Below are 10,822 nucleotides of genomic sequence, written 5' to 3' on the forward strand. Positions count from 1 at the left end.
GGTCAAAACAAGGGAGAACAAACATCCAGAAGAAAAAATGTTGCCCCAACAACATGGATTTCACCTCAGAAATAGTGTTCAGGAGACACATAAGACCAGAAGCCAGAACACAAAACATTAAGACACATAGATAAAACAGGTGGTACGGAAATGGCAGTAAAACTGCATTTTAGATAAGAAACAAGGATAGGAAGGAGAAGGCTAGGGTAGCATGAGAGGCCCAGAACTAAGTAAAGTTATTATGGTTCTACCTTGCATGTAAGGTAAAAACTAAAAGGGGAGAGAACAGGAATATGCTAGAAAGGAGACACCGATTAATCAACTAACTAATTAATTGATCGATAATATATGAAACAAATACATGAAAAGATGCTCATTCTCCTCAACAAGAAAATGTTATCTAGGCTTCAAACAAATTAGTTACATAGGGTTCAAATTGGCAAAGATTAAATATATTGATAATGTTCAGTGCTAAAGAAGAAAAAATACAATCTTTTTAAAGTTATTTGGTAACGTCTAGAAAAATTTTATTTGTTTATTTCTGAGAGAGAGGGAGAGAGAGAAACAGAGCGTGAGTTGGCAGAGGGTGGGGAGGGGGTGCAGAGAGACAGGGAGTCATAGAATCCGAAGCAGGCTCTAGGCTCTGAGCTATCAGCACAGAGTTTGATGTGGGGGCTCGAACTCACAACCCATAAGATCATGACCTGAGGCAAAGTCAGATGCTTAACTGACGAGCCACCTAGGTGCCCCTATTGCCAGAAAAATTTTAAACATGCATATCTTTTGTTTTTTAATTTTTTAATGTTTGTTTATTGTTGAGAGAGAGAGAGAGAGAGAGAGATTGCAAGCAGGGGAGGGGCAGACAGAGAGGGAGACAGAATCTAAAGCAGGTTCCAGGCTCTGAGCTATCAGCACAGCACCTAATGCGGGGCTCGAACTCACAAACCATGAGATTATGACCTGAGCTGAAGTACCATGCTTAGCTGACTCAGCCAACCAGGCACCCCAACATGTGTATCCTTTGACAAAGAAATTCTATTTGTAGGAGTTTGCCTAGGAAGTATACAATGTATATAAAGATGTATATAATGTATACAAAGAGGTGCATCTTGTGTGTATGTATATACATATATATATATACACACATATATATATGTATATGTGTGTATATATATATATGTATATACATACACACAAGGATGCTTGTTGCTACAAAGACAGAAACAAATGTCTGTCACCAGGGGACTAGAAAAGTTGATACAATGCAATATAATACCATGTAACTATTAAAATATATGATAGATACATGTACTAAACAGGAGAAAATGTTCAAGATAAAACCATTAAGCCAAACCACAAAGCATTAAGAGACCTAGATAAAACAGGTGGTAAGGAAATATAGTTATATATTATATATTAGTTACACACATATTGAAAAATATTTGTAGAAGAGTAGCTATATTGTGATCCCATTTCTGTAAAAAGGACTTACCTCTCTCTTTCACATACATTCACATTAGCATACATAGTAGAAAAAAATGTGAATAAATATAGACTGAATTCTTAATGGTGATTAACACTGAGACATGGGATTCTGGTTTCCTTTCCTTACTTAAAAAATGCCTGAATTTTACCGTGCTCATATATTACTGGTATAATCAGCGGGGTGGGGGTGGGGTTAAAAAGTTAAGGACTTTCCAAAGCAAGAGACTCTGAGCAATGAAAGTGTCATGATACAAAGACAAGGGGGAAAAATAGGGAGCACAAGCCTTAAAGTGAGGTCACGGTCAAGAATGAGGGAGGGGGGAGCCCGGGGCTCAGTTGGTTAAGCATCCAACTCTTGGTTTCAGCTCAGCTCATGATCTCACGGTGCCTGGGATTAAGCCCTCCCCAGAGCCTGTTTGGAATTCTCCCTATCCCTCACTCTCTGTCCCCAACACCATGTTCTCTCTCTCTCTTTCTCTCTCTCAAAATAAATAAAGAAACTTAAAAAAAAAAATGAATGAGGGAGATGGAGGGCAGGTCTAGGGCCTAAGGGAAAAATGAGCCTTGGGGCAGTGCCTGGCTGGCTCAGTCAGTGGAGCTACAACTCTTGATCTTCAGGTTGTGGGTTCAAGCCCCACACTGGGTAAAGATTACTTTAAAAATATAAAAAAATTAAAATTTAAAATTAAAAAAGAGAGAGAGAGGCACCTGGGTGTCTCAGTCAGTTGAGCCTCTGACTTCAGCTCAGGTCATGGTCTGTGTTCATGAGTTAAAGTCCCACATCAGGCTCTCTGCTGTCAGCACAGAGCCCACTTCGGATCCTCTGTCTCCCTCTCTCTCTGCCCTTCGCCCACTTATGTGCAAGCTCCCTCTCTTTCTCTCAAAAATAATAAATATTAAAAATAAAAAACAAAACAAACAAAAATTTTAAAAAGAAAAAAAAAAAGAAAAAATGAGCTTTGGGAAACATGCAAGCAGTTGCTATGGGAATGGGACCCTAAGAAGGCAGCACAGGAGCACCATGAGGGTCAGAGCTCAACTCAACTGAAGCAGTGGGAACTGCGGTCAGTCAACACATCCCATTTTCCTGATTCCCTATAAACACTAAGCAACCTAGGGTTACCAAAAGAAGCCAGAGGTGAAAGTTTAGGGATGGCAACTGGCAGAACAGACGGTATACAAAGTCAGGCAGGCAAAGGGTTCTCAGACCCAGGGAAGGCAGCACTGAAACTGTGGGGCCATGGCAAACCAGCATCCAAGCTGAGGTGGGTGAAACAGTGGGGAAGAGAAAGGTGGAGAAACAGTGTGGGGAACACAGTGGAACTGGAAGGCACAATGAGGGCAGAGAGCCTGAGCTCAAGTCAGAATCACACCTAAAGAATTCTTTCCCACATTTTTTGGGGTCCAATTTCTATACATCATTATGTTAGGAGGAAGACCACTACTAGTGTCAAATATTGCAAAAAAACATTTCCACCTGATTCTGGGTTTTTCTCTTGACCAATAAGTGATGTTGAGGACAGTGGGGCTCCTCTCCCTCTAGGTTCCTCCCCCATTCAGCCTCTTCCAGAGTTTCCAGGCAACTGTTAACAGAGCAGATGCTCTACTCCCTGCGTGGCACTATATTCTTTGTGGGTATCCTTTCCTGGCCAGAAGCCTGGAATAAGGGGTAACTGTCCCCCCAAACTGAAGCCCTAACAATATCCTATAAGGACATAAAAGGGGTCCTAAACTTAGTATCAGAAAACCTAGAAGCTTTTCTTCTTAATGGCTTTGTGCACTTGAAAGCAAGCTACTTCACTTTTGTGTTTGTTTCGTCAACTGTAAAATGGGGCTACCTGCTTCACAGCGTTGTTGGGAGGGTAAAGTAAATGTATATGAAAGTTATGAGCTGTAATACCATACGTGTGCAAGGTATACTTATAAAGCAAACATTTTCATTTCTGCCTATGTATGACTTTCACTGATGATGTTTTAAGACCATAAGTGGGCGCTAGTAAAGCCAATGTGCCTATGCTGGCTGAAATGATTTTTGTTTTTATTGCTTCTAACCTACATTACAACAATTTCCTTCTCAAAATCTCAACACTGCTCACAGAATATCTTCAACAGTTGCTTGCCACATTTAATGTGCCTTATACTTTGTTTCAGTTTTCCTTATCTCATATCAATTTTTACCTTTAACTACTTTTCATGCTTTCCTTTTCTGCAGTATGTTATATTTGTCAACTGCATGAAAGAAGACTACATGATATAGGCTTTAATAAGGTTCCTCACACTTGGCATTCAGTGGGATTCTTATGTGATCTGATCAACCATGAAAATGTAAATCAATTTAGATAGTACACCCTCAAGTTATCTTACCACAAAGAAGAACCAAGAGGGTGACTTATGAAATTGGCACAATTCCATAATTTCTAGGTTAGTAACTCAGAACACATAGCCTCCTAACAAAGAATTAATTCATCAGTTCCAGTTTTAGTACAGTATTAGGCTAAGCAAAGAACTAGTACAGATAATTTCATAGTCACTGACTTCAAATTCCTGAATAAAGTTTGAGCAACTAATCTTGTATCCTGAAAATGGTGACATTGAGCTCAATTCCAAAAGGTCCATCAGCCGGTAAAAGTCACAACATCCTGGTGTTAAATTCGTTACACACTCCCAGGCTGGCCACTAGCTGTCTGGAGACCTTGTGACCCAAACTGACTAGTCTCTCTTCTTCATGCATGAGGACAAAGTGCTCAGAGCAGTAAATGGCCAAAGGAAAATCTAGATAATACCAACGAAAAACTTCCATTTTTTCCAAATGAAACTTTTGCCAGACCCACAGAAAGCAAGTAATAGCCCCCCCAGCCTGAAAACTATGAACATATGGAATAAGCAACACATTTTCAATCAAAACAAAGTATTGCTTTTAACAACCTGTAAGTACAAAGGCAGAAGCACTGTTTCAGCCAGGATCAGACACAGCCTTAAAATCAGAACACTCATCACACCACCAGCTCCACAAGGAATGATTTCCTGTCACTTCATATGCAGAGGTCATTCATTTGTTCATTCCACAAAGATTTACTGAGTAGCTACTCAGTGCCAGAGATGGTTAGGTATTAGGATATAAGGATAAATAAGACAAGGTCCTGCTCTCAAGCAGATTACAACCTAGCCTGTAAAACACACAAATATACCAAAAGTTAAGAGTACAGTGTACAGAGTAATTATGAAAGAAGCTTGGACAGAACTGCAATGGCCAGATAAAGGAGAGGCATTCAGCTTAATCCAGAAAGAATCAAAGAATCTTTTAAGAGATGGTGGTGCCTTAATTCCTGGTAAATGCAAGACTAAGAGTCAGAAAATCACTAGAATGGGGAAGAAAGTTAGGAGAGGAATAGCTTCAGCATGCTGGGATGTTCAAGGAGTTCACTGTAACAACAGCATCAAGTGCCAGAGAAATTGTGGCAGAAGAGGGACTAGAAAGAAGACACAGGAGTGGCTGAGTCTAAAGGTGAGATGTTGAAATAGAGACATACTAGGATCTAGATGTTCACAGTATTTTAAGGCTAAAGGAATATTATTTACTTTTAACAGAAGTTAAAGACCAGCCACAATGGAGGAGGGATTTGACTAAGGAAAACTGGAAGAGTTGTATGGCCGGTTATTTCTAATTACTTCTATCTGGCTTACACTTATTCTTACTTTTCTCTTGACTTCTTTTTTTCCTCCCATAGGGAAAAAATAAAACTGAACAATTCTGTAACAAAGGCTGTCAACCTTCTGTTCATCAAAAACTTTCTGAACAGAGTGCTATATTCTATCAAAATACCCCAAATTAGAGAAAGATGACAAATCTCTCTAGCATCTGGAGCCTTCCTAGCAAAAAGACCAAAGCCAGGTCTCTGATAAGACGAAAGCTAGAGAAACATCCTGACCATGGGATACACAGAACATGATGCTGCCTGTCATACTCTAGCAGTGTAAATGGTAATGCTTACAGTTCTCAAAACAAGGACATGCCGAACAGTTACCTCCTGGCTTCTCCATAGAAACTGCCAGGAAAAAAACCTACCAGTGCCAGGAATGACCTTGGACTTTATAGTGTGGACTCCTGCCCACCAGTACTAGATAAAGACTACCTCGGCAATTCTCTCACCTGTCCAGAGTACAAACAGGTGCAGACAGCAGGCTGCCTTCCTCACCAGACAAAGAAACTGAGCCCCTCATCCATGCACAGCACCTGGCTATGCTCCTACTACTAATACTACTGAAAATAGTGCCCTCATTACTACTTCTAACTACACTAACAGCTACTAAGAGCAAGACACTACTACTAACAGCAAGCACTGACTACCTACAAAGTACTAGGCTTTCATCTTCAGTCCCCAATACAATCTGCAGAGAAGGTTATACTATCCTCATTTTACAGAAGGAAAAAAATAAATAAATAAAACAAGGCTCAGAAAGGTTAACAGCTTACCCAGGTCAAAAAGCAAGAAAGAAGTAGAGGTGGGATGACTCCAAAGACCATGCCCTTCCTATTGTACTAGACACCTCAGAATTTTCCTACATAAAGCAAAATCACAGGGCGCCTGTGTGGCTCAGTCAGTTAAGTGTCCGACTTCGGCTCAGGTCATGATCTCACAGTTTGTGGGTTTGAGCCCCGCATTGGGCTCTGTACTGACAGCTCAGAGCCTGGAGCCTGCTTTGGATTCTGTAACTCCCTCTCTCTCTCTGCCCCTTCCCTGCTCAAGTTCTGTCTCTCAAAAAATAAATAAACGTTAAAAAAATTTAAAAAAAAAAAAAAAAAAGCAAAAACTCTAAGGCTTCTTTCCAAGAGTTTCTGAAGTCAATCCATTTGACTAAGAGGTATTCAAAAACACTTCTTTCAGCAATCACTTTGCTTTTAAAACAACATATGTTGGGGCACCTGGGTGGCTCAGTAGGTTAAGCTTCTGACTTCCGCTCAGGTCATGATCTCGCGGTTTGTGGGTTCAAGCCCTGCACTGGGCTCTGTGCTGACAGCTCAGAGCCTGGAGCCTGCTTTGGATTCTGTGTCTCCGTCTCTCTCTGCCCCTCCCCCACTTGTGCTCTGTCTATCAAAAATAAATAAAATGTAATAATAAAAAAATTTTTTTCAAAACAACATATGTAAACCATTTTTTCTTTTCTTTGATCAAGTGAACATTCTAGACAGAAAATGAAAGATATTTTAAAGAATTTATCATGTGAGTGCCTTGGATTTTTGGCCAAAATATAAACACAGAGAGAGAAGAGAGCAAAGGACAGAATTTCATTCTACTAGATCAGAATGGAGATTAACGATTAAGGCAAAAATTTTTTTTCAAATATAATTTACATTATATTGTATGCAGTGAAAACCAAGAGGCAAGCAATTTCAAATAGACTGAGCCTTACCTCAATCTTATTCCTCCTGTTCTAGGGGACAGCACTCCAAGTGATCAGCAGACACTCCCAGCCTACATACAGTGAACCAGACAAAGGGGGTAAGCAACGCCTTCATGCTCCCAAACCACAGTGGAAAGGAAAGTGTGACGGCTTCCTGGGGAACCCAAGCACATATACAGTATTTATAAATCACTATTCACAAACACACACAGAAACAAAATGTTACCTGTGGTTTGTCTACAGAAATACTTAAAGTTAACAGGTGTATTTAAATTAATGCAAAAACAATCCCATACTAATGTGAACACATTATAGCTCACCTTTTTCATGAAAATATATGAAGACAATCAATTTTCACTAGTCAAAATTAATACTGTATAAAAAACTTCATTCAGCAGCTTTACCAATTAAAAGCATAATATACCTGAACCACTTCTTCTCTCACAGACCTATAGCCACTTCTGAACTAAGAACTACTATTAAAATGCCAAAAATATCACCATTGTAAAGATGCCCAACACAGTACCTGTCATAATTCAACAGACACTGGTTTATGAAAGAGTTAACTATTTAAAATATAAAAATTTAAGAGAGACAGAAATCAAGGGACATACAGGATTTTTTAAAGATTAAGGGGGGGAAACCAGAACTATTAGTACAACCTACAGATAGTCAGAATTACCTCACATTTCACTGAAAATTTATAGACTCCAACTGGGCAGTACCTCTTAACACTCTAAATAAACTCAGAAGGTGCAATGGTCTGATACTGCAATTTGTTGTATAGAGTTTCATACCTCATCTACAGACAACACACCAACTTTGCCTGAATGCTACACACAGAGCTCTGGTGCACAGCTGCAGGCCTCAGAGCTGGAGTTTGCACACTGCCTTCAATAATACAGATGAGACACAGTGTGCAGACCAAATTCACTGAAGACGGAGAACACTTCTAGTGAAGAAGATAATGTTCTGTAAAAGCTCAAATGGCAGTCACTAAGATTTAACAGATTCAACATAATGACTTCATGGCAGGAGAAAATGAAGTTTCATGGATTAGGGATACAAAGAACATTTAACAACATAAACTGTTAGGGTTTTCACATCCCTCTGTAGAGTTGCACACATTAAACAATGACACACAAATTAGTGAAAACAGGCTCTGAAATTAATTTAGATTTCTAAGAATTGGACTGAAAACCCCTAGAATTTACATATATTATGGTGTCTAAGTTTGTCTAGCATTACAAACAATAGCCACAGTGCTGAAATGAAAGTATGAGTCACAATTCAAAAACAGGAGGAAAAAAAAAAAAAAAGAAAAGTACAGAAGAAAGCTTTGGATCCAAATACCACAAAGAAATTCTTTACTTAAAATACTGTCAAGGACAGCTACCATTCTGACTTGGAGTGAAAAGGAATGATTCCACAGTGTCTTCTACTCTGGAACAAACTCTTTCAGCCCCCAAAAGCCCTTTCCAGCCCCATCCACCTTGGTGTCCAGTCACTAACATAGTCAGCCACATCCACTAGCAAGCACGGGAATCCTAACAGATCTGAGTCACCCACTCCCCCGCAGTAAGAGGTCATTCTCTATCAGAAAGCCCACTCTGCAAAGTTCTCCTGTTCATCTCCCAGGCTGCCATCACCGTGGCCCACATAAAGCAACCTACCAAACTCGGCAGCCTACCAACACTTCTCTACACTCTCCAAATCACAACTCCAGCTCACCCTAACACCAAGGGAGGCAACGCTACTCACCGTGACACTCTGGTGACATTCAGTTCCCTGCCTGAGAACCCTTCAACGCCAGGATACATCTGGGCCAGAGAATCCAGCTCTTTGCTCAACTCCTCTGTGCCCAGCTGAGCTTCCAGTCGTTCCAGGAACCAATCACGGGTTACCCCAGAGAAGCTAAACTCCCAGTGCCTCTACTCCCCAGCCAGACCCCAGTCGGCCAAGCTCACAGACGTGGGACGGAGGGGGCGCGGGGGGAGACACATCCCGATGTGCCTTAGGGACCAGGCACACGGAGGGCCCTAGAATTCCAAACGCAAGCCCCCCCCCCCCCCACATCCACCCCACTATGGTTAGCTTCCAGGGTGTCCGCATTAAGCGTCAAGAGCGCACACCACTGGAGTTAAGTCTCCGAGCCCCTGTGACTCCCTTTCCTGGCTACCAAGATACTAAATACCAAGCCACAGAGGCCCCGGGTCGAGGCCAAAACCCCAGCCAAGGCTCCGGCCACTGGAGTTCCCCAGTGGGGATCCAGCGCCCCAAGGCCCGGGCCGCTAGGACGGGCTTGCTGCCCCAGGCCGCTGAGAGCCACGGGCCCGGGCCGCGTCCCCACTCGGCCCCCATTGTTGCCGTCCCGGCGGCCCAAGCCCGGAGCCGGGGGCCAGCACCGGCACTCACCTCCTGCGCCGCGGCTCCGGGCCGCGCCGGGCCGGGCAGGGCCAACTGGCTGCGCTTCCCGCTTCTCCTGCTCGGCTGCGTCTGCGGCGGCGGGGGCGGAGGTGGCGGCTGAGGCGGGAAGTGGCCGGCCAGGCCCGGGCGCCGCGGGCTGGCTCGGGCCGAGAGTCGGTATTCTCCGGCGGCGGCGCTCGCAGACTCCTCTCGCGGTCCGCGCCAGAAAGTGTCCCCCTCCTGGACCGCGCGCCCGGCCGCCCGGACGGGAACACGCGCCGCCGACAGGAAAGTTCCGCTGAGAGCTGCCCGGAGGCCGTTCTTTCCCAGTGCCGGGTGGACCGTAATTCGTCCCTAGATGGAACCATCCGTGCTACAGATGACCGTTTCAGGAGTGAATGTGGCACGAAAATCCCAGGCCTGAATCCACCTGGGAACGGTTCCGGGGTGGGTGGGACAGAATGGGTTTGCACCCCACCAGCCACCAGTGCTTCAATTGAGCCTCGGTTCCTCCTCATTCCTCGCTTGGGGGAGGCTTGTGAGGATTGAATGCGATGATGCAAGTGGTTGGCACGGAGATATGGGGTTCAACATTGAGGCACGGTCATTGGCAATGCTGCCAATGATGATCGCTGCTATTACTACAGTCTCATTACAGAGGTTGTGCACAGCCCTCAAGGACCCATGAAATTGATGTGTACCATGTAACTGTCGGTTTTCCCCCCTCCAACCCCACCTCCTGTCCCGTTTCCTGTTGTCTGAGGCTATCTTCAGAATTTCCTGAAAAGAGCAGCAGGGACAAGAAAGGGCTTTTTACATCACTGACACGGGGGAGTGGGGGGGGGGGAGGGCTGGTGGGTATGGAGCGATTGGAAGGGTAAGGATGCAGATTCTCCTTCCTTAAATTGGGAATTGCTGCCCTGTGGGCGCCAGTTAATGAGAAGAGTGTATTGTGTCAGCTCTCTCCACTACAGCCCCAGGTCTTATCCTCCTCCTCCTCCTCCTCCTCTTCCTCCCAGTAAGTGAACACTGGCAAGATGCTGAGAAAATTATAAAAGCGGATCTTTTTTTTTTTTTTGGAAGACTTGTTTTGTTTTCCTCACAAAATCAAGAGGATAAAAAATCCTTTCTCTTCCCCACTTCCCTTTTCTTCTGAGCCTTCACACTTCTGGATATCAGACATAGTTATTTTTGGAACAAATTACGTTATAAAAATACAAGTGTGTGTTCCAAACTATGGGTGGGAATTTATATCTTCAGAGGTGCTCCAAAAAGTATTACAGCTTTCACACGTTCTCAAATTTCCCATTCTCAGTCCTGTGGCTACTGACACTCAGGAAAGTTTACCCTGATACCCTTCTCCCTTGTCTGAAGAGACTTTCCAAAGGCCTCTGATATCAGTCACTTGTACCTGAATGAAATTTTGTCACTGTGTCACACATATACACACATATATTTCCTTCTAGATTATCTCCTGGGAGTAAGGAAAGGGCTCTGCCTGTCTAAAGGCATTGTGATAGCCATTTGG

General features: G+C 43.2%; 1 protein-coding gene across 3 annotated transcripts in view; it reads right to left on the bottom strand.

Moving 5' to 3' along the window:
* Positions 1–9,523, bottom strand: part of RAD54L2 (RAD54 like 2) — a 117,537-nt gene extending 108,014 nt beyond the window's left edge. The window contains exons 1-2 of one of the 3 annotated variants that reach the window (XM_058726753.1): positions 9,304–9,523; positions 6,898–6,959 (exon numbers count right to left, since the gene is read on the bottom strand). The gene's annotated coding sequence lies outside the window, so the exon portion shown is untranslated. Of the gene's footprint in view, positions 1–6,897; positions 7,043–9,303 lie in introns of all 3 variants that reach the window. The other 2 variants (XM_058726751.1, XM_058726752.1) reach the window with 2 other exon arrangements.
* Positions 9,524–10,822: the final 1,299 nt, after the last annotated feature.

Source organism: Neofelis nebulosa, chromosome 4, assembly GCF_028018385.1.
Source record: "Neofelis nebulosa isolate mNeoNeb1 chromosome 4, mNeoNeb1.pri, whole genome shotgun sequence".
NCBI lineage: Eukaryota > Metazoa > Chordata > Mammalia > Carnivora > Felidae > Neofelis > Neofelis nebulosa.